Source organism: Macaca nemestrina, chromosome 2, assembly GCF_043159975.1.
Source record: "Macaca nemestrina isolate mMacNem1 chromosome 2, mMacNem.hap1, whole genome shotgun sequence".
NCBI classification, from domain to species: domain Eukaryota; kingdom Metazoa; phylum Chordata; class Mammalia; order Primates; family Cercopithecidae; genus Macaca; species Macaca nemestrina.
In genome coordinates, this window is record NC_092126.1 from 23,529,791 (window position 1) to 23,557,495 (window position 27,705).

Genomic DNA, 27,705 nt, shown 5'->3' on the forward strand with positions numbered 1-27,705 from the left:
TCAGTTGCTTGAAAGTCTAGCTTAGCCTTTCTCTTTCACATCTCTATTTAGTTTCTGTCTTGAGCTTAATTTTCTTTTACCAATACTGTTCACTCTGCACAGTTCCCACATATATGTGCACCCCCTTCTGTCTCCTGGACCTAATTTTTGTTAACACAGCCAAAAGAGGGTGTGATCTGGGGTCGGGAGGCAGGGGGGTAGGAGTGCTTTATTTAAATCCCAAAGGAAAATGAAAGCAAAATAGGAGTATGGTTTTCTAATTTTAAGAACCGTAATAAAAGTACTTATGCATTTTACTGAGCATGAAAGCCCTGTAAACACAGAATTTGGATTATTTGCTGTTTGGTTCCTGGTTGTGAGTGGTGGGCGCCATCTTGTTTCATTCTGCCTGAGAGCAGTCTACCTAAATATACAGCTCTGCTCAAAGAGAAATACTTGTAGGGAATATACTTCAATACACTTCACAGTTCAATCCTCCCCCTCCTCACTGGTCTGGGCAGCCATGACCTATCTCCACTTTGGAGGGTAAACCTAGTTTAGAGTTCATGTGCGAGTCATTAGTGTTTAAATGCCTTGAGCCTCAATAAATGATGTGGCCGTTTCCAGCTTCGATAATAAGCTTTACCCACTTTCTGAGGTGTTCTATGACTCAGACCACATTCCTAAGTCAGAGATTGTTAATATTACAAACGTACAGTATCAGTAAGGTTATGCCCCATGAGTAAATACATCTAGCTAAGGGCACTGCTAAAAATAGCCCCAGAATACAGGTGAGGAACAACTAATCAAGCTTTACCTAAAACATGTAGGAATCCACAAAGGGGCCCATTCTTCCTTTCCAGCTCCTTTATCCAAATTTCAGGTGTTCTTGGCCATTGAACAAAAACTGTCAATGGGGAATTGTTCAGTTTGACTATCGGTTAATTCATAACCTAGAGTATCAACAATTTAGCAACCATAGATTTTAAGTGAAGTGAAGGAACCCAAAGTGCATAGTATTTCGGCACGGTGTTCTCAATGGCAATGCTAAACTGGGGTTGCTTTATCAGTATAAAACACTTTGGAACAGAAACAACAGCAAAATCTGAGTTTCATTATCCAAGGTAAATCATCCCTTACTCTTTAGTCTTTTAGAAGATAGTTAAGACTTCCCAAATGTATATATGGTAGATTCAAACCACTCCTAAGCACATGTATATCTGTGCCAATGATTTCAAGGTAGGAGAGGGGGCTCAGTAAGCTACCAACAGAAAGCACAGATTTGAAGGCAATTTTTGATACATTAAATTACTGCCCAAGACCAATCTGAAAGCAGACTTAGGCTTTAGCACATTCCTAGCAACGACAAACTAAGATTACAACCCACTTTGCTAAAAAGGATAGTTTTTAAATGTTCTATTAACATACAGAAATGAAAACCCTGAAATTTTACAACCAACAACATGTAGGAAGCCATTATCTGAAGTGTAAGCAACTGCATAGTGCTATTTTAATTACGCATTGCAGGGAAACTGTGATTGTGTCTTCGCCAGTATTTTATTAGAATGTCAATTCAATTGAATTACATCCCATGGGAAAGATTAGCATGGATTTTAGTATGGATGTGTGAAAGTGTTGCTGTGCCCAGGCCAACTTTAAAAGTTGTGTGCTAATGAGAGTGAAAATGGAAAGAGAAGTGTGAGTTTCTCTGGTCCAAGAAATCCTGCAGCCATTCTTTCCTCCATTCCACTGTAATCCTCACTACATTTGCAAATGGTACAAACTGAACACAAAGCCTGCCAGACATCAGCACTGCACTTTGAGCATTATGAGAGGATCAAAGGGATTTAGGATGAGGAAATGTATGTTCAGACATCTATTCCTCGGCTTAAAACAGGCAGGGAATTAAATATTGAACTACACAGCGAATGGAAATTTATTTGAATCAAATTTTTAAATCTCACCCCTCCACACACACACACAAAGGAACTTCAGGATTTGGGGTCACCTATGATAACGCCCACATTTTACTAAAGAAACAGAGTCAGGAAACTAGGGTCACTTGACTAGCAAATTAGTGGCAGTGCAAATTTGCTAAGGTCAGTTTACTACCCTTCTTTTTATATTGCTATTACTACAGTTTCTGGACAGTGCTTCAACACTTCCCATTTTGTCTTTTATTGACTTTTTTTTTTGAAACTTATAATTAAGGGGAAAATCTGAGTATACGATACAGGTGTTTCTTTGACCACGTAAAAATAGGACCAAGTAAAGGAAATAGGTAAAAATCGAAGAGATGTAGTATTGGTGAAATCTCCCCCCTCCCCAGGGCAAGCAATGTTTATGGATTGCTAGTCCTGGAACACTAGCTGAGACAAGCCCCTGAGAAAAAGCCTGTGAGCTGCTGCTTCTGTGGCCCTCCACTTTCTGCAGTTTCCTTTCTTTTTAGTCCTTGGTGTTTCCAGAAGTTATCACCACCTGCCCAGATGAAAATTAAAATCACTTCAGGAAACTCAAAGTAGTATGTTTTCTTCTGTGATGATCGAGAAATTCAATGGCCATTTCGCGATGCCTTCACGATTAAATCTCAGAGCAGAACCCACTACCCTTTGGACAATCTGACCTTTGTACTCTCCTCTCACACAAACCCCAGGAGACGCGAGGATTGACCAGCCCTGTGGGTGGGGTGGAACCTGGGATGTGCTGCTGTTACAGACTCTCAACCTACCGCCCACTTCCCTTCCCCCCACTCCTCCGCCCATCACACACACACAGTCCAGCCTCCCACCGGACCCCTGACCTCAGTACCCCCTGCCGCGCAAGGAGGAATAAGTCAGGAGGTAAGAGTCTGCCCTCCGTGGAGCCTTTAAGGCTCTGGTCGCCCCCTCCAGCGCTGGGCAGTGCAAAGGCCTGGTGACTGCGTAAATGGTGGGTGCAAGGCGGGGGGCTTGGGGACAGCAGCCGCCAGCCAGCCGGGCCGGGCACACCACTGGTGAGGTTAGGCCTATTGAAAACATCAAATCGCCTAAGCCAGGATAGATGCCACACATGCATTCAATGCCAAGGGCATTGGAGCAAAACTTGGAGACGCAGGACTCCAAGTGTCTCTTCCCTCAGTCCCGGGTCTGAACTCGCGGGGGAATCTCCCACTCTCTTCCCGACCAGGCGCCGGCCTCGTGGCCCCCACTCAGTCGACCTCCACCCGCTCCTCGCCCGCCCGCTCACGGTCCCCCGGGCCCGCCGCCTGCGGCCCGCCCTTCCTCCGCCGCCGGGTCACTCCGGGACAGGCGCCCTCCCCCCGCTCTCCCCGCGGCGGGAGCCCAAGGCTCCAGCGGCTGCGGCGGCGGAACCCCGTGCCAGTGCCGGACTTTGAACTCCCGCGCGACACTGGAACCCACCCCCAACCCCCGTGTCCCTGCTCCGGGCTCCTGGCGACCAGCGGCCGCGACCACGGCGGACCGAAGCTCGGCGAAGCCCCTGGGCGTGCCCCGGGTGACCGAGTAAAGGGCGCCCCGGTGAGGAGACGGACGGCTGGCGCCCACGACTTGGAGGGGCTGCCTTAGGCTGCAGGACTGAGAATCGACTGCTCGCTGGAGCTTTACACCTTAAGTGTTTCTTGCTGTGAAGCTCCCTGAGCCCGGCCCTGGCTCTGCGAGCCGGCTGAGAGCGCTGGACGACCCCTCCCGGGTCCCGGGACTCGAGTCTCCTCCGTTGTGCGTTAGGCAGCTTGGTGAGCCCTCGCTGGCCTGGCAGAGCGTCGGAAGAACAGGGAGGGTGGGGCCGCGCGGATCTTGCAGGAGTGAGCTCCTAACTCTGGGACTCCAAGCTCCCAGCAGGTCTTTTTTAATGGAAATTTTATTGAGGCCGGCTACACTGTCCTGGGCAAAACCCCATGCAATTGTTGTAATGTATATTTCATTGCAGTATCAAAGGTGCCTGATGCACAGCTAGATGCTTGTTCACGAACTTCACACACCTGTTTAACTAGCAGTCACACCAAGCAACAGAACATGACCTGCACCCTCAATGCCCCCTCAGCTCTTCCACCAATCGGGGCAATCCCTACCCTGTCTTCCAACACCAGGACTAGTTTTGCCTGTTTTTGTACATTATGTAGATAGAATCATAGGGAATGTGCTCTTTTGTGTCTGGTTTCTTTTCACTCAATAGCATGCTAGTGAGATTCATCCATGTTTTTGCCTATGGTTGAAGATGGTTGTTTCTCATTGCTGTACACAGTATTCCTTTGTATATATTACAATTCGTTTATTCATTCTATTTTAATGAAATATAGGTAGCTTCCAGTTTTGTGGTTGTTATAAAAAATGCTATTGTGAACATTCTGGTAGATGCCTTTTGATGACCACTTTTCCTTTTCTATGGATAAATAACTAGGAATGGAATTGCTGGATCTTACGAAGGCATTTGCTCAGCTTTGGTAGACATGGCCAAGAGGTTTCCAAAGGGCTGCACCCGCTTACCACTTACCAACAATATCTTAGAATCCAGTGGCTCCAAGACCAAGTATTGATTGAGGACCTACTGTGTAGCTGGGAAAGAGCAGGGCGCAGGACACACTGAGCCCCTACCCTCAGGAGTTCCAACAGGAGACAGACTATACACACCTCAGCAAACACCCGGACAAACTACTGCCTAGTGGAGGTAAGTGCTGGGAAAATAGTAAAACTGGGCCATGAGATGGAGAAGGGCATGTAAAATGGGCTGGTTGGAGAAGGCTTCTGTGAAGAGACAACTGAGTCTAGACCTCAAAGACAAGAAGGAACTCTGGATAAAGACAGGGCATAGGCGGGAAGTCATCCCAATCTCTCCTTTTTTTGCCTCGGGGTTTATAAGACTCCTCAGACTTGGGCAGAACCAAGTTGCAGTTTCCAAGGTCTTCAAGTTCACTGTGCTGCTGCTACTTGGGAGGGGGTGGGGGAGGAAAATCCCAGGAAGCCTCTAGCCAGAGCACCCACCACTCCCAGCCTCTGAACTCCCAGACACTTCTTTCCCAGTATCTCCACCTTCTGTTGTATAGTTAGTGCTCGTTATGCTTTGTGCCCACACTCCACATTTTGCCAAGTACTTTACCACTTGAAACAATATTTCTCACTTCTAGTTATTAATGAGGTAGCCTGGTGTTAGACACATCGTGAGTCCCCACAAAGGAAACAGACAACATGAAAACATTAACATGCCCAAGGCCAAAAGGCGAGTCAGTGAAAGATCAAAGGAGGCTCTGGACAGTCCATACCACCCTCTAGGCACTGTGCTGAGGACTTCTATACAGTGTCCCTTTCATTACCACAGCAAACCCCCAAAGTGGGCATCATTATCTCCATTTAACACCTAAGGAAACTAAGACAAGGGAGATTACCCAACAAACCTGAAGTCACATAGTTAACAAGCCGGGAAGTCCAGACACAAACCCAGAATTGTCTAACTTTGAAACCCCGTCTCAGATCAGGTTTCCTAGAAGCAGAACCTGTGACCAAGATTCATGCCGAGGCAATTATCGTCAGGAGTGCTGTTAGGAGAAGAGTCGGGGGAGCAGAATTGGGCAGGGGAGAAGGTGAGCAAGACTCTCATCTCAACTGGAAACTGACTTTAGTCTATCCCACTAGGAACATGAACTACATCACAGGGTTAGTCTCACTTTGAAGCAAAGGGGGAGGCTTTTGTAGCTATTGTCATGCAGCCCTGGCAGTACTCCAGAGAAGGGAACATCTTTGGGCCCTTAGCAATCAACACACCACAGAAGGGGAGGGAAGTACCAGATCAATGAAGGGGCTCCAGCTGGGAACCAACAGCACCTACTGTGCCCAGTCTCAGCTTGTCTTTGCCCCAGGCTCCCTTGGGGTACTGAGGATGCCCAGATCACTCCCTGCTCCAAACACTGCAGTCTTCCCACCCCTCCTACACCAGGGGTTCTTTAGGAAGGGCTTGTTAAAACTCAGATTGCTGGGCCCCACCCCCATAATTTACAATGTAATAGGGCTGAGTGGGATCTGATAATTTTCAATTCCAACAACCAGGTGATACCTTGCTGCTTGTCTGGGGTGCACTATTTGAGATCCACTGTTCTGCAGCATCATTTTAGGGCATTACATCTGTGACATCTAAGCTAGACTAATCTGCCAATGATCCCTTATTTTAACTAAGTTATCTGGACAATATGTCTCCCCAAATAGTAACTCTTCTGGTGGAAATATGAGAGTCGGTGGCAGATAACTTGAATACGAAAGTCTTCATGGCACCCTGTTGGTGATACCAATGATTCAATCCAACCAAAAAGAAAACTGGGAACTCTAAGCGTTAAAGGAAAGGCTTGAGGCAAAATATTAAATTAGCTGAAATTTTGCCATCAGGTCCTGAGACTCTTATTCTACCTTATGTGTCTCCTCTTTCTAGATTCCACTCATGGGCCCAGAACATTTTATGCTGAAACTGCCTCATACCTGTTCACAAGTGATTTGAGTCCATCTCCTCCAAACAAACATTAAAATCAGCCAAGGTAGGAATATTTACAGCATGGGAGTCAGCAAATTCTAAAAAACAGGAATCTTTATTTCCAGAGACCTAGTTACTAAACTTTTACCACATACCACTGCATCACCAGACCGTTAAAAGCTATTTGAAAAAAGATTAACAAACACACACCAATGTATAGTCGACAATAAAATTTAATACTTCTGTGTGCCAAACGCATACCTATTATGTGCCAGCACTATGCTGAGTGCTTTCTCATGTTTTTCGTTTATTTTCACAATAACCTACAGAGGTGTTTTTATCCTAAGAAGAGAAAAATGAGACTCTCAGAAGTTACTTGACTTCCTCAAGGTCACACAACCAGTTAAAGGCTACACCAGCTTTCCAAGCCACATTGACTAATGCCAAAAATCTAGGTTCTTTCTACTGCTGCATTCCTACTTACTTGTAGTTTGAGAGATTAAGGAGACTAAGTCTTAAACCAAAGAAATGATTTTTTCACTGCAGCAGTTCACAAATGCTTCGGTCTCAAGACTCTTTCATACTCTCAAAAAGTATGGAGGACCCCAAAGAGCTTTGGTTCTGAGGATTATAAATAGGATATATAAATAGCATCAATAAATAGGGTATTATAAATAGCATCAATAGTATTGGAATGGAAAATGAGTAATGTTTAAAATATTTTTACTAATCATTTAAAATTAACAATGATAAATCCTTATGTATTAATGTAAAGAACATGTTTTCTTAAAAACAACTATATTTTCCAAAACAAGAAACTATTTAGTGAACAAAAGGCATTATTTTACATTTTTGCAAAATGTTTAAATGTCGTTTCTTGCTAATATAACAGAACATCACAGACCGGATAATTTTAAAAGAAAATAAATTTATTTGGCTCATAGTTCTAGAGGCTGGGAAGTCCAAGATCAAGGGGCTGATCTGTTGGACCGTCTTGCTACATCATAACATGACAGAAGGACAAGGAAGCATGTAAGGCAGAGAGAAAAACAGAAACCATACTTCATCCTTTTATCAGGAGCCCACTCCTGAGATAAATACCCAGCTCCTGCAATAAGGGTATTAATCTACCACCTAAAGGTCCCATGTCCCAATTAATTTATCCAATGAAATTTCAACATGATTTTTCGAGTGAGCATTCAAACCATAGCATTTAGTGTAATAGTATAGCTGGAGTCCCATAACTGCTTCTGCATTCAATCTGCTGCAGTATGTTGTTTGAGTTGAAGTATGTGAAGAAAATATGACTGTATCCAGCTTGGAAAGGCAGTATCTCATGGACCCCCCAGAAATGGTCTTGAGGACCACCAGGGGTCTTGGAATCACTTTGATGACTGCTGATCTAATTATTAGATGTCAGGCTCAAGACAGTGATGGGAAGACAGTAGGCTTCAAACTTTAGTCCATCCAATCTTAGGAGTTAAGATTATTTAGAATTTGACTAAGCGAGGGAGCTAAATGGCTATTTTATAACGTAAACATAAAAGTCCCCCCCCCCGCCACTGCTCTCTCTCTTTCTGTCTCTCCCTCTCCCTCTCTCCCCTTCTCTCTTTCCTCCTCTCTTTCTGTCTTTTAAATCCCAGTAACTGCCAGCCCACTGATTTGCCAAATCCCAACAATGGCATTTGCAATACCATTTATTCATTCAGCAAATTATATTAAGCATCTAATATGTACCAGGCACCATACTAGACACTGAGGATATAAAAGTATATAAAACATCCACAGTGGCTACCTCTTTGGGGCTTACATTTTACTGGGAGAGACAGGCTATGTCACATACAGAAATGTGTGGTTCCATAAAAAGATAATGAGAGATTTTCTGCAGAAGGAAGTCTTTTCTGGGAAGTGCTAAGGGGAGTCCTGAGGATTCCTAGAAGTGAATTCAGAAAAGGTGGGAAGGAAATGGGGCACTCAGACGGCAAAACTAAAAGTGATGTGAAATAAGACCTATAGCCTATGTCAAGGATTTGGCTCCTAAAAAAACCAAAAAATGAGTTTTTTACTGGAAAAGGGTGTGATATGATGACACTGTTCAGAAGGCTTTTGAGTAGCCTAGGCAAGACAAGGTCTAGGCAAGCTTCAGCTCACATGAGTAGAGGGGGATTAAGACAAGTGCACAGATTTGAGAGATGTCAGAAGGTAAAACTGATAGAAGTCAATGCTGAGTTGGATATGGGGAAGGAGAAGGTATCAGGAATACCTCCCAGATTGCTTCAAACATCTATTGAACACCCCCTATGTGTCAGTCACTGCACAAGGATCTGATGTCACAGCCAAATAGGAATTGGGATTAGGTTTGACTAGAAGTAATAGAAAAATAAAAACTATTCATTTCTTAAATGAAATAGGCCTTTCTGTTTTTATCGTCTCTCATTTAAAAGTCTATAAGCCCAAGTTCCAGGATCCTACTTCTTGAAATTTAGGATCCTCTGACTTTGTTGCTCCCCAAGGCTGGACCTCCATTCCCAAGGGCCCCCAAGATGGTTTCTCCAGGTCTGGCCATTGTACAAATATCCAGCCATCAGGAAGAGGAGGGTGAAAAATAAGGGGCAAAGCATAAAGGAACTTCCCAGATGCAACCACACAACACTTTGTTTATGTCCATTGCTCAGAATTTATCCAGTAGCCCCAAAGATGCTGAAGGTATGCTAGGGAGCACAGTCTTCATTCTCGGGAGCCATATGTACAGCTAGAAGTTTTACTACCAAGGAATAAGGGGAAAAATATAATGAGGGACAACATAGTTTTCACAAATACAGAATTAGACACAGGTGTTCCATTTTTGAGGGCTTACAGCAGTCTGAGGTCAATGGTTTCCATCTTGTGTATCCAATAAAAAATTGGAATCAGAGTCAATGCTGTAATGTGGCCATTTTGACTCTGATTCCAATTTTTTATTGAATTAATTTAATTAGTATTAAGGCACGGTGATAGTTCTCATTTCATTTTGTATGCAAAACTTTCCTGATTTGATTTGCTTCAATTGAATACTTTAAGGGATTATAGCCATAGGATTCTATTTTCCATAAATGATTAATTAATTTTGTTCAAAATATCTTAAATATTATTAAGCATATTAAAAGAAGGCATTGAATTATAAACTTTATGAAAGCACTGCTTAAATCATGAAACATATTTCTTGTTAAATTAATTTAAATAACAAATTTAGTGAACAAGTTTATGTAGAGGTATTTTCTCCTCCAATATGAGTGATTCGAAAACTAGCAAGAAAATGTATTTTAAAATTTACCTTTTCTTATTGTTTTCAAGCTAAAATTCATGCACAAATGTTTTAATGTGTATATATGTGTCTGTATATGTAAATAAACATCTGTTTTCCTGTGTGAAGTCATTGCCCTACAAGAAAGCATGATGTATATCAATTTGGAGGACTTGAAATATCTTTTATGAGATAATTAAAGTATAAACTGTTCCTAAACTATTAACCTTCTGGTAGCTTCATAAATGTAGCAGCTGATGACATACCATAAAGTACAACTGTCAACTTTTAAGATATGAGCTAAGCTTGCTTGCTCAGATTTGGGCATAGATAAGAAACTTGACTCAGTCTAGTTTTATAGTTGCCCAGAGATTTAAATAAGAAGGGATGATTGTCTATCACAGCTCATAATAATGCACTTAAATTTAGAGCTCCAAATACCCCCACTCCCCAGTCGGCATGCTTCTCGAGGCCTTCGGACTGAAAAACTGCAGCTGTGTTTATGTGGTAATTTAGAATCCCTATTACATATGCAAGCAACTGGGTTCCATGGCTCAATCACAATTCATTCATTTTGCTTTTTTTGTACCAAAGAAATAAAATCAGAGAACTCTATAGCATTATGGCCAGCCCCTCAAAATCACAAAAATCAGGAGATTGAAAATGATAGCCCCACAAAACCCACAAATCGTTTCCATTTGCCATTAAATAAAGTTCACAACAGAAATTCCAGATATATGTAGTTAAGGTGTGTTATTCAGTTCAGCAAATATTTAGTAAGACAAGAAAACAAGTAGCCATAGTAAAATAAATTAAAACATGAATAAGGAAAGGCCTTTACTTTGGGGATACTGAAGCCTAAAAGAAGATATTTCGAATCAAGCACCATGTGTCTATTTGTGTGCATGAGAGTGTGTGTGTGTGTGTGTGTGTGTGTGTGTGCGCGCGCTTTATGGAGAACACCAATAAATGAACTGAGTTTGTTTCCAGATATGAATAAAATTCTCCAATACTTTTCTTTGGGAATGTAACAAATCTGTGCAGACATGTTATTTATGATTCACATAGCAAAGATTTTTAAAGTATTTGTTTATTGTCTAGATCCACAGTGACCCTAGCAAAAGTATCTGTAGTTCATCTTGTTACATATACTAGCCAGACTCTGAAAAGTTATGTAGAAATTGGCTTTTGTGCAAATGGAAGACTGTTTTCATGATGCTTAATAGTTAACTCAAATTCAAATGTTAAAGTCATATTCTAATTCAGGTGTTTTTTTATAGATCTGGGCTTTTCTCATATTATTTTTACTTATTGAATGTGTGTGTCTACAGTGTGAGGGGGATGTACCAGCATCTTATAAGGAAAATCATTTTACTCTAGAACATTCAACACTTTTTAAAGGTGCTGTAGAGAAATGGAATTTTTATAATCATTTTGGAACATAACATAGACTCCTTCTAATTTACTCGTGGGTTGCATTTCAGATGTTAAGTTGATTGGTATGCAAAAGTTGCTACTGGAAATAACCTCTTACATGTTAAGTTTTCAAGAAAGCACACAAAAGCAATTCATTAATCTAAGATATGGCTCTGCCATAACTGTTCCTATGTTTTTTTCCCTCTAACTTTTGAGCACTCCTGAAGTAGGGAATCAACAGCTCTCTTGTCTTTTCAACTCAGTAGGCAAGGACTTCACAACCTCAAAGTCACAATGATTGCTAAACCAGGGCTCCTGAGGTGACGAGAGAGGGGTTGGGAAGGATAGCTGAAGGGTAGGACAACTGAGCTATAAGGGATGAGATGATGGGATGGAAGGTAAGGGACCTTTTGCTTTCTTTTCTAAGCAGTTATAGAAAAGAACTGCCATTACTGAGATTGATAAAAGGAAAATAAACATCAAGCAGTATGACTCCATCTTTTTTTTTTCTCTAGACAGGGTGTGTTGCCCAGGCTGGAGTGCAGAGACATGATCTGGGCTCACTGCAACCTCCGTCTCCTGGGTTCAAGTGATTCTCCCACCTCAGCCTCCTGAGTAGCTGGGACTACAGGCATGCGCCACCCAGCTAATTTTTGTACTTTTTGGTAGAGATGGGGTTTCACCATGTTGGCCAGGCTGGTCTCAAACTCCTGACCTCAGGTGATCTGCCCACCTCAGCCTCCCAAAGTACTGGGATTACAGGCGTGAACCACTGCACCTGGCCTGGCTCCGTCTTACAAACTTTTTGCTCTCGAAACAATTAGATAGATATATGATTGATTGATTGATTGATTGAGATGTATGATAGGAGTTTTGAAAGTGGTGAGAAAAATTAAAGATACACATGCAGGCCAGTATGTACAGGCTGATTTCAAAGTCAAATTACATGGGTTCTAAACCCTGATTTACCACTTGGAAGTTGCATGACTTACAGCAAGTATTTAAATCTGTCTGGGCCTTGGTTTCCCTATCAAAAAAAAAAAAAGAGATAATAATAGAAGTGTACTAAATTCATAGAATGTGGTAACAGAGTAAATGAGATAATCCATATAAAGTCATTAGCACAATGTCCAGAACATAGGAAGTGCTCAATAACATTAGCCAACAGCAGCAGCGGTAACATTATTTTTATGGAACATTGTTGAAAGCTGCAGGGATATAGAAAAAAACATATTCAGTGGGAGGGTAAGTTCCAACTTAACTAGATTTGTGACCCTGAATGGATCATTCAATTTCCTGGGATCTCATCTTCCTCAGGATATGTCTAGATAAGCCAATGTTTCTCGAGTGTCAGTGTGTGCGATCACCTGAGGATCTTGTTAAAATGAAGATTCTAATTCAGCAGGTCGGGGGTGGGACCTGAGATTCTGCACTGCTAACATGTTCCAGAATGAGATTGGTACTGATGGTCTGGGTACTACACGTTGAGTAGTAAAGATCCAGATGGTATCCAGTGAGTGTCTTTTTCAGCTTCAATCCAGTTTATAATGAAGACACTGGCCCATTTTTGTATATAAAGAAAGAATGAAAAATTCAGGTTCACTTTTGAGAAAGATTAATCTCATATTAACATGGGAATTTTGTCTCTAGAGCTCCAAGAGATTGGAAGAGAAGGTCAGGATTCATCTGAAGGGTCAGATAATTGGCTGCTGAGAAGGTGGACAAAGAGGGATGTTTCCTGATGAGGTCCTCAGGACAGAGGCATTTTAAGTTGGGAAGGTTTTTTTTTTTTTTTTTTCTTGATTCTGGAAGGCAGCATGGCATCATAGTGAAGAATGAGGGTGTGTGTGTGAGGGGTGGAGGGGTGTGTGTATGTAATCAGCTACACCTGGATGGTTATCTCAACTCTGCAATGTAATGGCTGACCTTGGGCAAATTTCTTAATTTTTGTCAATTTCATTATCTCATCTGTAAAATAGGAATAGCAGTACTTTGTTGGACTCTACTGACAATTAACTGATATAGAGCCTAAAGTACTGAGCACAAGGCTTACATGCACAGGTAAGTGGCCAGAAAATGTTGTCTATTAAAATTATCATCATCGTCATTACCATTAGCCTTATATTAGGAATGCTTGAAGGCTAACCATTATAATCTTAATTCTATTTTAGTTTCGATGACAGTGGTTCTCAAACTCCAGTGTGCCCTAGAATCAACTGGATGGCTTATTAACACAGATTGCTGGGCCTCATCCTCAGAGATACTGATTCTGTAGGCAGTTCTTCGGTGGGGTCTAAGCGTCTGCATTTTTAACAGACTCTCAGGTGATATGACGCTCCTGGTCTGGGGACCACATTTTGGGAACCAACAATCTACAGAATTACTTCCTATAACTGGCATGATTATTAAGTGATGATGAATCTTTGGTAAGTAAATTTTCCACCCAAGTAAGGTTACCTCAGATGTGACACTTTCATTTTAATCCCTTTTTGATGAAAACTTTTCTAAAATATATCATTCTTATTCTTATATATGTGAACAAGGGGCTTTTAAATACCACTTAGCTTTTCTTTTGGTTGCAGTTATCAGATAATTCCTCTTGATTTCAGAAGGGATAAATAAGCATGGCCTTTTGACTTATGAACTTATTAACCTGAACAATATTTCCGGGCTCTGTTCCTGAAGGGACAGTCATAGATCCCGAGAAGAGATAGTAGTGAAACTTACAAGTCAGCACGAGTTCTCTGAGAGTAGGTAAAGCTAACTATTTCCTTTATTTTTATGACTACTAGATTGGTAAATTGGAGAAATGGTATAGGCATAGATATTGGACTAGCCAGGCTTACCAGGCAATACCAAAATGTGTTGAGTTGATTAATGGATGGGTGTCATTCTGGATAGATATTGCTTGTAGAGTGCCAGAGGGTTCTGTCCTTGGCTTTGTCTAATTCTTTCTCAGTTATTTGGATGAGCCAGAACATAGCCCATTCCCATTCTTCAGGGGTATGAAAACATAGATAAGAAGACCACTTGACAGATAATAAAGAAAGGGTGTGAAGGAGAGCCAGAGCAGACTTTGAGGGCCCAAACAATCCAGAACTCTGATTCTCTGATAGTTATGATCACTTGATTACCTGTTATGATACTGTAGTGTAATAGGCAAAATAGGTATGTGACTGCCTTAGAGCTTCTGGTCTTTGCTGCCAGGATGACAGCAGATTAACCTTAATTTTCAAGAACACATCTCTTGCTGCTCAACCAAATTTTATCCTTTCTCGTATGTCTTCTTTCAACCTGCTCTTAGATTGCTGTTTCAGCTCTACAAGCGTCCATGAAACCAGATAACTAGACTTGACAAGAAATATAAATGAAACAAGAGTAAGCAGACCAATGGAGAACATAAGAGACCATTTGTTTGGAGTTTGGCTCTAGAGTCTCAGAGAGTGTTTTTTCTTACATTTATGTTCCAAAGGAATGAAATGATACAATCTTTGGCCTCCTGAGCTTTCATATATTGGTATAAGAGACTCAACTATCTATTCAATTATCATTCACATTTCAGAGAAAATTGTATTTATTTTATTGAATGATGACTTACCAAAAGGTTGCTACAAATGAATAGAAGGTGAAATACATAATGCTGTATATTCTACTTGAATATATTCATTGTTCAATTAAATATGGTTGCAAGCACAATGTTAAGCCAAATGCCTTGTATTCATGTATGTACACATACCCTGTAAGTCTTGCTTTCTCATTTGCTATTGCCAAGGTGATAACTCTTAATGACAGATGGGAAAATGTTTTAAATAGAAAGGAATTTGGAGGAAACTAAAATAAATCTCACTTTACTTCATTATTCCACATCTTCTTTCCCTGAATGGCAACATATTAGTGAGGACCCTCTTAACAATACATGAGTTTTGTTTGATAGGCTGTCTGATTTGCGCTTATTTCCCATAGGCAATGAGTGTGTGTAGTCAAGTCTAGGTTAGGGTCAGACAGGTTTTTCATTTATCTTTTCTAATGACCTGTAAACGTTCCACTGACTTGGGCTTTTATTTCGGAGGTAAACATTTTGCTAACTAGTCACGGGTCATGTAGGCACATTAAAAACTCCCTGCTAATTTATCATCATTGTGTAGCTAACCTCCAGCAGGTAAACTAGGTCCATTTTGCTCTCATGATTTTATGATGTTGGCAGTAGTAGTAAGTATGCATTACTTGGTCTCATCCCTAACCTGAGAAAATGAACCTTTTTACAGTCCTTTCAATCTGATCACACTATTTTAAGTGCTGATGTATTCTGAAAAGATGAATTGTTTTATGTTGCAATGTTTCCACTGAGTAATAGAGTATCATGTGGGTGAGGGAGGAAGAAGTGTAGAGTTACAAATTTAAATACACTGGCTCTGTATTCAGAGACTTCCACATAAGGGAGCAAGGTGATACTATAAAATATTCAGATGTATTCTAGGGGTACTGTGCATTTCCTAGATTATCAGTTTCCTTTGCTACATTTCTGGGGACTAACTGCCAACATAAGAATTGTAGATGATTCATAATTAGTAAATGCGCTTTGTTTTTCTTTGCAGCAATATTTGTAAATATAACCTTATTTTTGGTACATTTATTTCTGTCTATTGGGCATTTTGTGACAAATATATTACTTGAAATGTCATACTTCAGAATTGTTTTCTTTTCATCTATTTTGAGGAAAACATTAAGGTTCTGATTTGAATTGTTTTAGGATAGAAATGTATTAAGTGATATATGTTATTAATAAGCTCCATGTTTTTCTCTATTCTCTATAAGGTGCTAAAACATTCCAGACATCAGATTCTTAATCTAGAAAATTATTTAAGCAGCAGCAGCAAAATTCAAATTTTCTGACAACAGAAGGTAGAACAGGAAGTTCTCATTTGGGGATGATTCTGGCTCCTGGGGACATTTGTGGAGACATTTTTAGTTGCCTCAACCTGAGGGGGTCAGGGGAAGTGTGTTCTACTGGTATCTAGTGGGTAGAGATCAGGGATGCTGCTCAACTTCCTGCAGTGCAAAACACAGCGCTCACAATAAGGAATTACGCAGCCCAGAATGTCAATAGTGCTAAGACTGAGAAACCTGGACCTACAACTCTGTTTGCAATACAAATACAAATGAAAAGGAGTGAGGCAGTCTGAACTCTACACACTGGATCAAGATCCTTTTCAAAGGTGGAAATAAAGAAACCCTAAAGGAGGAACTCAACCTAGGATACAAGAAGAGAGGAAACATTTTGTTCCTTTGTGTTCCACATGTCATTAGGAAGTACACATGCATGGACTATTACATCACAGTGAATCATGACCACGTGTTCATTCTAAACATTGTGGTATTTGTTATTCCTAACTTTAATATACTGTAAAATCTGAATGTGGCATCACCAAACACCATGAAATGTGTTCTCCCCTTTTCCAATAGTGCATCAACTAATGGTTAAATGTGATCTTTAACTTGACAGAGTCTATGCAATCCTTCTGCTTTTTATTCTGCTTGGAGATCACAGCCTGTAGAACAGGATGATAGTTGAAAGCAGATGTTCTTCTAAACTATGTTTCACTCAAATCCAGCAATATGATAAAAGAGGAAAAATGGGGAAACATTGATGGGGCTTCAGGATAAAGAGTTTTATATTTTTCACAATGATTTGAATGTTAGTTCTCTTCTTTTTCAGGCCACATTCTGGTGTATTCTCTCATCATTTAATTATGTGTTACCTGTTGCTTTAGTCTGTCCTTTCTGATTTACTTCCAGTTTCTATTTCATTTATATACGTGTGTGTGTGTGTGTGTTTGTGTATTTATATATGTGCGTAAGTGTAATGTATATGTATACATGTTTGTATATATACACATCATATATAATGTATATATACACAAAATAATGATATAGTAATCATTTATATATCACATATATAGATAATATACGATATTCTGCTCATACCTTGACTCCTAACTGAAATGTTACTTCCTCAGAGATGCCTTCTATGACTATTTCATGTAAATTAAATACCTTCATCCATTGCCTTCTCTTATCTATCACATTTTTTCCTCCATATATATATATATATAAAATATATGTACATATGTCTCTTTATATCTCTCTTGATATACTTTTTTTTTGAGACAGATTCTCAGTCTGTCGCCCAGGCTGTCTTGATATACGTTTAGATGTATTTCTATCTCATTTGACTCAAAGGAAGAGATAATTTTGCTTTCTCTACCATGACATTTTCAGACCCTGGCCTCTGACACTTTGCCCTCAATAAACGTTGCATGGGTGAGATAAAAGCTACCCACTCGAGGTGTACTGACGGTCAACTGTACTGAGATTATCAAAGCACGTGTCCTTCCCTTTTCTGTGATAAGGTGACTACACCCTGCACAATTGTTCTATGCACACATACATTGTATAATTTGGCCGCAGTCTATTTTTTCCTATGTTTGTGACATAAAATGAAGGTAAGCCCCGACCTGTCAGTATGTGACATCATTTTTCCGAGACCAGCTCACAACTGCACATACACAGAGGCCTTTGCTCTTAGCTTTTTGTACCAATCTCCGAAGCACTATGGCTAAGCTTGAGACAGAAAAATTCCTGGTATAGTGATGAATCCCTTAAGCTGAGCAAAGAACCAGCAACAGTCGAGAACCCCTTTGAAGATGTTACTCAATTCCAAGAGAGGAATAAAAGGGGCCTATGGTTGCTCTCATTTAAACTTCTCAAGCCAAATGTTTGGCTTCTGCCTCTAAACATATCCTAGCAACATGACGTTGCAGACCTTTCCCTGAAGAGGTGGAGCCTATTTTTCCTTCTCTTAAAGCTGGACATTCTACATGTGACTTGCTTCGGCCAATAGAACTTTAGTAAATGTGACAAAAGCAGAGACTTGAATAGTGCATTTTCTTTAGAGTTCACTCTCTTGCTGATATTTGGGCCCTGAGACCACTGTGTAAGAATCCCTGACTACTCTGCTGGAAGATAAAAGACGATGAGGAAAAAGGCTGATCTATTCCAGCTGAGGGCTCCCAAGGCTGATGGGTCTGCCAACCACCAGACATGTCACTGAGATGACCATAGATTTTCCAACCTCAAATTAATGAACTGTCGAGCTAACTTACAGATTCATGAAAAACAAGTGATTTCCATTTTAAGCTACTAATTTTTGGAGTGGTTTTGTTATGCAGTAAAAGCTAACTGATAACAGTCACAGATAGCATATTACTGTCTGTTTTCTCAAGGAGGAAAGTCAAATGTCTATAAAATTGTGTGAGTTCAGCAGTGTTTGTGGAACTCACTAGTTTCCCAAGGTTGTTCAAGGTATAAAAAGGGACTTTCTGATCCAAAGCTTGGGAATTACTGCATTCTACAGCATTTTCAACTTAGAGATTGAAAAACAAATTAGCAAATTAAAGATAATAAGAATCCACAAAGTAAATAAACACACACACACACACACACACACACAAAACTGCTGAAAATATGTTAAAGCCCCATCTTTCCCAAACTTTTATAATCTCTTGGCACCATGCTATTAACATTATAGTCATTGCTGAAACCCTACTCTGAACGTAATGGTAAATGGTCTGTACAAGAACTTTGAGATTTGGGTCGTGGCCCCAAGTGTAGCCTTTGCAAACTACAGGACCTTTAACAAATCTAACTTGGTAAAATTTGATAAAATGAAAGACATAATTCCTGAAGAAGGCCCCGAAAGCCTTCTAGGTCATCTGTTCCTGTCACCCGAATAGAAATTTAGATGCTGCATCGATATTCGCATTCTGAATTATATTCTGTTTCTGATGGGCTGTGCCAATGCTGTAGTGGCGAATCATTATTTCATCTCAAAGTCCTTTTTGAGGGCCACCATTATGCCAGGTACTATTTTGAAGAGTGTTAGGGATACCTTAGTGAACAAGTCTTTCTCCTCTAATATAGTCTTTAATATAGCGACTGTACATACCCTCTCATAATTAAGCTCCAATACAGAGCTTGTATTCCAGCAGCGGAGCTGGACAATAAATCTGAGAAGAAACAAACAGTTAATATAATGTCAGCTGGTAATAAGGACTGTGTAGTACAACAGAGTAAAGGGCTAAAGTAGTGGTTCTTAAACTTCAACTTGCATCAGAATCACACGGAAGATTTGTTAAAATCCAGATTTCTAGGCCCCATCCTCCAAGGTTTCTGATTCAGCATTCTTAAGTAGGGGATCAGAATTTTCATTTCAAACAAATTCCCAGGTGATACTCATACTGCTAGAGGGAGGACAATGTTTGGATAACCGGTGGGCTAAAGAATGATAAGAGGTTGTTCTATTGGATAAAATGGTAAGGTAAGGCCTCTCTGACCATCAGAGACCTCACTGAAGTGAAGGAGAAGCCATGTGAGAATCTGGGAAGAGAGCTTCAGTAGAGAGCACAGTGTGTGCAAAGACCCTGAGGCAGAATTGAACTTGTGCTGGAGGAATAGCAAGGACTGGTTTTCCTAATACCCATTGCTATGTTAGCAAGCCATAGTCCTTGTCACCCATTACAGCATGAATTATGAGTGACTATCTTTCATAAGTTATGGCTTATAGCACCTACTAGGGTCCAGGGTCCAGCTTTCAGCTGAATTATTTTCCTGACTTACATTTAGAAATAGCTTTTTTGTTTTTCTTTTTTCTTAAAAGGGAACTTTGAGAATTAAGGAGTTTGGGTTAAGTTACTGGCTAAAAGTCATAAGAGGAAACTGCTCATCTGTCACATTTCACCTGTTGAGGTCTACTGGTTTCAGTTCTGACACCAGAACTGGTGTAACTTAAATTCACAGTCTTGCTTCTGGTTTGTAGGAGGATTTGTGATTGTTCAGGTCAAGACACATTATTTCAGTGTGGTTCATTTTGTATTTGTGGATTTTCCCAGATAAAAATGGATTATGTTTTTTAGAATGTTCTACATTTGGGAGATGTTTTTCACATTCCTTACCTCATTAGATCCTCATAATTTAATTTCCTGATGCAGAAAAGACAGAAACTATCTACCCATGCTACAGATGAGAAAACAGACTCAGAGAACACTCAGCAGACATTTCTTTTTGCTTCTCTTCACGTGGTCTTTCTTTGGATAGGCAACCTGATTTTCCAAGCACTTACAAGTACATAGTAAATCATGGAGCAGGGGATTGGAGATAAGCTCATAATCTCACCACTGCCTCTCTTGAGGAAATTTTGGTCTCAGGTCTCTGCCTATCTCTTAGGTGCACTTTATTTCTGCCATCAATCATAAAACTGCATGGCTTTACTCAGAAAGAAGTGAAGGAAAAGGAGCTTTGTGAGAAGAAAAGGAAAACTAATTTTTACTGATCACGCAAGATCCAGGCAATTTGCTCAACATTTTAAAAGTATGATTTTTAGTTAATCTCCTTAGCGAGGGGGAATCTCTTCATTTTATCGGTTACAAAAAAAAAAAAGTTGGGGCACAAGGAAGTTAGCTAATGGATCTTAGAGCAATAACGTGACTGACTCGACATCAATTTTCACTGCCTGTGTTTCCTCTAACCTCAGCATCCACAGAGCCTTTTTTCAGATACCACATTGAGGCCCAAAGGAAGAATCTAGAAGGAGGCATATAAATGATAAGAGTGAGACACTTCCTGGCAGGGACACATTCATGTCAATCAATCCAACAGTCTGAATCAATATCATTTTTTCATGGTCATAGGTAAAGGGGTTAAAGAAAAGTAAGCGAGAGAAAATGTCCATCATCACCTTCAGCAATCTCAAATGTCCTCATATGAAGGATTATACTTTATTATGATATTTTAAATCTCATGAATGGGTGTAAGAATGAGTAGGAATCACTGAAAGAAATACCAGCAAAGAACATTTTATGACCTGAATTTACAGATCCTCTGGCCATTAATTAAAGCAAAAGTGGTGGTAGATCTTTTGCTTTAAATTAAATTAATTAATTTTGCTTTAAATTAATTAAAGCAAAAGTGATGGTAAATTCAATCTGTGGTTTATCCAAACTAATGAATAAAATCATCCTGTCATTTGACTTACCTGCCAATAAAAAATGCATTAAAATCATCAGAAAAACAAAGAAGCTGCTTTTCTGCCTTCCCCAAAGAAGCTGCCTTTAGGAATGGAACTTAAATCCATGCATTCCCAAGTTTCTTCATTTAGCTAATAATGAACACAAAAATACTGTTAAGAAGGAATAAGGAGCACTCCAGAAAATACAGATCTTTATCTGATCATTGAATGGGGGTAGAACTGCACTGACTTTTAGAATGTAAGAGCTGAGATGGATCTTAAGCATTACTTAGTCCTTCCATTGATGCATGTGTACAGGAGAACCAGGGAAGAAATGACAAAGGTAAGGGCACACAAGTAATTATGAGCCCGGCTCAAATCAGACTGGCTCCAAATTCAACACTTGGAAATCTCTAGATGACTCTAGAATAGTTTCTCCTGCATTGGAAAAAAAATATTCCTGGCATTCTCAAAGCTGGATGTGAGAGAAGGGCATTCCAACTTAAGAGATTAGTAGCAGTTAGGAAATGCTACAGGGAAAATACTCACTAAAAGGTCTCTCTAGGAACTGAGTCATTTCCTCCAAAGAAACACTGTTAAGGGCTTGAACTCATAGACGGGCAAAAGAGTCTGTCTCCAGAGACATTATTTCTGCAAGTCTGAATTCAGACATGTGTTTGAGTTTGTGCCCAATCCTTGCCAAAGATAGGAGTGCTCCTTCCCTTTCAAAGAATTTACATCGTGTTCAATGACAAGCACCACAACGTGAAAGATTTTGATTTTCTCTCCCCCTCTTCTCTCTCTACAGCCTAGAATTGTCTGCCTAGGTAGGAGGCAGTTGTATTGCTACAAATATTTGTAAATATTTATTGAATAATTGATTTCGGAAAAAAGTATCTTTCAAGATAAAAATTTTGCCTTTGCCATTTTTGTGTTTTCAAATGCCATAAATTATATTTTTCCAAAATAATAATGATTGGTCACATTAATGAGCCACCTACTATGTGCCAGGCACCATGCATAGCATTATCCATCTATTACCACAGATTCCTCATGCCATCCCTATCAGGTAGGTATGATGGTTTTCTTCATTTCTACAGTTGTGGAAACCGAGGCTTACAGAAGCTAAGTAACATGCTCAAATCACATGATTAGAAAGGACACAAACCTGGAACTCAAATTATTGTTATTCATTATCTGGTATGATAACTACAGTGCAGGGTTTTGTTCTAAATCTGCATAATGAAAACTCAGTCCTTTCTTGTACTAGCTGTAGATTTGTTTGCCTCAAATGTATCATTTATAGAGTTCAAAATATGTTCTACAGTTTGTTTGTAGGAGCTATGACTAGCATTTTATGCAATACTTTGTAAACAGGATAAGGCAAGTTTATTTGTGAAAGAGAGCTATAATATATGAAAATAGGAGATGTCAGTAAGACCCATCTTGCCCTCAAATTGAGAATTTCATTTAAAATAACTGACAACGGCAAGCAAATCTGAAGTTATGACTGCCACTTCAGATATGACTCATTCAGGGATTTTAAGGATCTGAAAATAGCCCATAATCATAGCATTTTATTATTTGTGTTGTTATATCTAGATATATTAAAGTTTATTCCATGAAAATGAGTAAGATTTACCTCATTCCTTTCCTTTAAAAAAGGATATTTTCCCCAAAGTTTTAACAATTACATTTCCATTTTTTATGCATATAAGCATAACTCAAAAAGGAAGGACACTTAATTGGCATGTTTTGGGAAGCTGTGTCTTGAACCACTAGATTTATTCTGTGATTGACAAAGAATTTAACAATGTACTGTACTTTTGTGTGCTCACAATGAACATAGGTTATTACAGTCCAATTAGCAATTACTCAGCATGTCTTAAACCTATCTTTCAAACAGCTGAAAAGTAAGATTTAATTTAGAAATGTTTTGGTATTCTTACCTTCCTTTCCACCATTCACCTTTTTCTTGGTATACTTTAATTTATCAGCATCTTCATTTTTACATAGGCTTTAATACATAGCTTAGTTCATAAAAATGATTTGCAGCTGCAAGCAGAGCTTGTAATTGCTACACAAGGCAACAGTAGTTTTGAATATTGATCATTTTGAGGATTTTCTATTTGTGATACTGAAGAATATTTACTCAATCAAGTTAGACTGCACATAAGTTTGAATATTTTATTTGTGAAAACTATAAGAATGAACAGAAGTCAGCAAGTGGTAACTGATCATTTTCTAGTTGTTCATAATTGTGCTAGTACCTCAGACAGCTTTAATAGAATAACTCAGATAAATATATGACAATCAATTTCACTCCTATGCATATGCCCAGGAGATATGAATGCATGTACCACAAAAATAATTGTTCAAGAATGTTGATAGTTGATTCAATCATAACAGTCCCAAATTGGAAATAACCCAAAAGTCCATCAATTGGAGAATGAATAAATGAGTTGTGGCGTATTCATATAATGTAATATCAAACAAATTTTAAAAGAACAACTTTCTAATCCACACAATAATGTGGATTTACCTCAAAAACATTGAGGGAAAGAAATCAGACATAAGAGAAAACACACTGTATGATTCCGTTTATATGAAGTATTTTCTATCTTGTTCTGGGAGGTGATTATACAGGGGTATGAACATGTAAAAATTCACTGAACTGAACATTTAGGTTTTATCTATTTTACTGTACATAAATTACATATCAACTTAAAAAATTACCATTCTGAACATTTTTTAGCCCAACATTTTGCTTTGAACCTATATTCATATTAATGCACTTAGGTGTATTTTATTCTTTTACCTGTATTTATTTGAGGAAAAGATTATTCATGCTGTGATAGAGTTTGGCCTGGCTGACAGGTGTGTTAAGGGAGCACCAATTACTGAAACAAATTAACACTTGCCTTTCAGTGACAATGCAAAAGAAGTTGATCACTTAATCTCAGTAATAGTTCAACATGTGTGCTCTAGTTCTCCTCCACATGGTGATAGAAGACTCTTCCAGGTTGTGGCTTACCAGTTCCCACCCAGGGCCTCAGAATCTTCTACCTCTAGTTAGAAAACAAGGTAAGAGAATGTGATTAGGGAGTTTTGTAGCCAGTGACATACATGTTTTCTTTAGGGCTCTTCTGATTGTCCCAGTGCACAGTAGTTCCTTAAGGGAAGGGCTAGAGACACGTCTCATGACTGCCAGAACATGCTCACCTTTTTCAGCCTCATGTGCCTGTCCAATAACTCCTTGTGTCGCATACAGGTAGCATGATGAGCTGATTAAGAGTATACCCTCTATCACCCAGTACCCAGGCCTGAGCTTGAGCAGATTATTTGATCTTTCTAAGTTTTATCCTTCCTAAGTTTTCTCATCTGGAAAATGAAGTACATACTAATACTGTTTCACAGGGTCCTCTGACAAACTTTAAAAGATATATGAAATATTTAGGACAGTACCTGAAACATAATACATGTTTAATACATGTTAGCTATGTTATGTACTCCTTGCTATAACCAACCATGCCAGAATGTCTACTGCACCTCCAACATGCCCTAGGATTCTACCACAATAAAGGATCAAGTTCTTTCCCCATGGCCAGCTTCATGGGCATGTGGTCTGTGCAGTTGCATACAACCCATGCTCGAAAGGGCTTGGTGCTTGGGGCCTGGCACTTCGTTTAATGCTTTGTTGTCACCATATTGAAATTCCTGATAATTTTATCTTTGAACTTTTGTAAGTGAAGGTCGATGGGACAATGGAGCATGTGCATGAACAGAGGAAATACAGATAACACGCATAGCTGCTGCCATTCTTTACTTTTCAACTCACACATAGCATTCTTGATGCCCCAGGGGCACAGAATCCCTGTGGGCACACAATGTGTGGGAGGTCTGCAAAACTCAGATTGAGTATGAGGTAAGCATGTCACGTCAATGACTAAGTGAGGACAGTGACAGCCCCAAAATGGGGTTTGCCATGCTTTCCATTCCAACCAGAGCTTGATTTGAACGCAAAAAGAAGGCAATAATCAAGGAAACTTTCTCTGTCTTTTCTTATGTTATTTAATACTTCTCTGTAACCACTTAGTTTGAAAATGATGACATAGAAGGAAAGAGAAACATAGGGCAACCTATAGTTCCTTTTCCTTTCCGGTCTCCCTTATTCATCAGTAAGCCAAAGGCAGAGTGTAGATAAAAATGGGCATGTACCAAGATATGAAATAAAAAGTTAGTTTTGTGCTGTGAATTAGAGTGTACTTGAATTGGATAATTTTGACCCTATCATCTTCCCCAAGAAACTGTCTTTCCTGAAGGGTTGGAGTTCTTACCCAGCTGCTATGGACCAGAATCACTGGGGCCCTTATAGCAAAAATAAGTTCCAGGAACTAACAATGAACAGACAGAATCAGAATATCCAGGGCTAGGTCAGGTGGCTGCACAGCCAGCTTGAGAAGTAGCTAAATAAGTAAAACAATACCAGGGGTTCCAGTCCCAATACTCCCTGGCAAAATGTGGTCCATCTTTGATGAATTGGTTCAAGTACCACCACTTCCCATGAAATCTTCCCTGATTTTTCCCTCCCCTCATGCCCACATCTCTAACTCTCTGATCCCAAGTCCTTTACTATATATTAATTATCTTTAACATCTAGGACATTCTGACTTGAACTTTGCTTCTCTGAAAAGACTGGTAACACTGAGGGCATTCCGGGGCAGGGACTAGGTTTAGGCAAAGTGAGGCACTCATCCCTGGTGTGAAATTTAAGGGGATGCCAAAAAGAAAAAAAAAGTCTCAGTAAATCAGGAGAAATATTTTAATGCACTATTTTAAAAATCAAAATTAATGCAACAATTATTCATGATGAACAATACATCAAAATTTTAAATAAAGACAGGCTCAGATCCTGCACTTGTACCACTGGCCTCACTTACTTCTGCCCAATCCGAGCCCTGTGAGGTTCTGTTTCATTCATTTTCTTACCCCAGTAAGAAAATTATTTATTTATTGCTAAATAAATAAATATAAGAATGAATTGCTTTCTTGAACTGAGTCATCAGCTTAAAGGTATAGATCCTGGTAATGAGGATGTCTATGGTGAAATATGGGAAAGGGTCCTGGAAACAGCCTCGGTGTGCCCTCTCAGGTCAGCTGGAACACATGACCACATAATCTCAAGTTTGAATAAATGTTCTTCCTTCAATCAAGTCATCATGACATTCTCCTCCATTGTCCTACCTTGTATAAAACCAGAAAAATAAATGCCACGATCTCTTGGTAACCCTTCTTTACCATTATCATGCAGCCTGTAGGACAGCCCCTGGAGGTCCTGTTCAAAATGGAACACTAGTAGTTGAATGTTAATGATACAACTAGGTTGCAGTAAAACTGCCCTCCCCCATTGTTATATAACATTGTTACCACCATATTCTCATGAATTGTTTGAATAATGCCACACCCTTTATTTATTTCATGCTTTAATTGGCTCTTTATTTCCGAAATTTCTAGGCAAAATGAGATCAGAAAGACAAAGCCCTCGAACAAAGAGAAGCAACAGTTTTTGTTACATTTTGTCTTCTGTATGTCTCCTTCTTAAAGAATTTAGCTCCAAATTATACTCGGGAAGAGAAAAAAATCAAAAGTTCCAGTAGGCCGCGAGGCCTATGATCCACCGTGTTGAAGGAAGATTTGCTTCACCTCACCCCGCGGTAATACTAAGTTGTTCACACGCTGTGAAGAAGACCGGAACACTAGGCTGTCAACTGTTGGGGCCTACCTGCGCCAGACTTCTTCCTCAGTGGCCAGCTTTTTCCCCCACAGTTAGCCACCAGGGGGCCGCCTGCTTGGAACAAGTGGTGTAGACGCCACAGCTTTTCTCCAAACCAACCAAAACATTCCGGGGCAGCTTTGGAGCAAAGCCCAGGAACTTCCCTGCAAAGGAGAACAGCTCTCCAACTACAGAAGCCTGCAAGTCCTATGGTGCAGCCTTATTAAGAGTAGAGAAGAAAGCACGGATTTCTCACCGAGGACCAAAGGGAAATGGCGTCTCTGGGGCCTCAACTTTCTTAAAAGTGCATCAGCGAAACTCTGCTCATCCAGGGGGGGTGGTTGATAATGCTGTTGGCAGGGGTCCGGGGCCTCTCCCCCCTTTCCCTGGCACGCTCAGAAGCGAGAATAAAACATACATGTCACTGGCTGAAAATCTAGAGAACCCTCCAATAAATAACCTATACATTGTCAGGCCGCTGAGGATCCATATCGTCATAACTCTATAACACTGCGTGTTACACGAATAGATGTGAATATTAAATTATGATGTCGGAATTATTTTAATATTTTCTCTAAGAAATTAATGGTACTCTGTTGTCAAAGTAGTTTTGTTGCAACTATTGTTCCTTATTGACTACATTTTAGCTGTCTGAGGACTCGGTATTTCCCAAGTATCCTTCTAGCTCAGAAAGCAAGTCTTTTCCTGGTCGCCAGGACTTAAGGTTGGGGCATTTGAGAG

The 27,705-nt window shown here is 39.8% G+C and overlaps 1 long non-coding RNA gene across 6 annotated transcripts; it reads left to right on the forward strand.

The window, feature by feature from the left end:
- Nucleotides 1-2,741: 2,741 nt before the first annotated feature.
- Nucleotides 2,742-27,439, forward strand: LOC105488929 (uncharacterized). 6 transcript variants are annotated; one of them, XR_011619636.1, is made up of 7 exons: nt 2,742-2,819; nt 4,375-4,641; nt 5,442-5,551; nt 6,391-6,493; nt 13,300-13,554; nt 24,120-24,275; nt 26,706-27,439. It is a non-coding gene; the product is annotated as an uncharacterized lncRNA (long non-coding RNA). The 6 variants fall into 6 exon arrangements; XR_011619633.1 differs by lacking the exon at nt 2,742-2,819 and adding an exon at nt 3,367-3,494; XR_011619635.1 differs by lacking the exon at nt 2,742-2,819 and adding an exon at nt 3,505-3,709.
- The last annotated feature ends 266 nt before the right edge of the window (nt 27,440-27,705 follow it).